Source organism: Solanum pennellii, chromosome 9, assembly GCF_001406875.1.
Source record: "Solanum pennellii chromosome 9, SPENNV200".
NCBI classification, from domain to species: Eukaryota; Viridiplantae; Streptophyta; class Magnoliopsida; order Solanales; family Solanaceae; genus Solanum; species Solanum pennellii.
Genome location: NC_028645.1, coordinates 3404728 through 3405662, shown reverse-complemented (window position 1 = coordinate 3405662; position 935 = coordinate 3404728).

Below are 935 nucleotides of genomic sequence, written 5' to 3'. Positions count from 1 at the left end.
GGCTGGTAGGGGTTGGGTGGAACTTTTTTATTTATTTATCTTTTACATTTTTTGGGAGGTGGGGAAGGGGGGTTGGTAGGGGTGGAGTTAAGTGATAATTTTGTTTTGTTTTTTTTCTTAAAAAAGCTTTTAACAAGATGTCTAATATAATATGGGTAATATTGTTATTCATATTTATCCATTGGGTAAACTCGTTTTACCCATTTAAAATATGAGTCGAGTCGAGTCGAGTAACTTATTCATTTTATTTAACTTATTTTTTGATCGACTCAATTCGCTCGTTTATCACTCCTATAATCCATACATTTCATATCGTTTATTAATATATAAAGCCTTTGATCTCAAAATTATATCTCCAAATGATTATATATATTCTCAACTTTATTTTAGTGCGGGACTTGACCCAAAAAAACAAAGAAATATGCACATATTGTTACACCTCAATAAAATTCTAAGTTAAGAATTAAATTTAGAATCTGATATTTATGTTTTACAAACACAATTTAAGAATCATGAATTAGATTACAGATCTTAGATTGAGCTTGTAAATCAAATTTTAAAAACATAAATTTTCACATAATTTTAAACGAACTCAAATCACAAGACATAAATAAAACCACATATTATAGATAATTGAGCTCGTCAATTAAATTTCATAGAACATAGTGACTATCTCACATTCAGGTGTCTAGTCTGTAGACCATAGATCAATCTAATTTATAGTCTCGTGAATAAAAACTTTATTTTATAATTTGTAGTAATAGAAGTCTATAGCTATTGCATCAGGTATATTTCAATAGTATTATTTATGTATCTCCTCATCTAATTGAGTGGATATGCTTTATTTTAAGTTGACAGTGGGGAATAACCTTCTATCAATATAAGGGTAAGAGTAATGTTTGTGTATATAAAATCACTCACTTTATATTTACGAG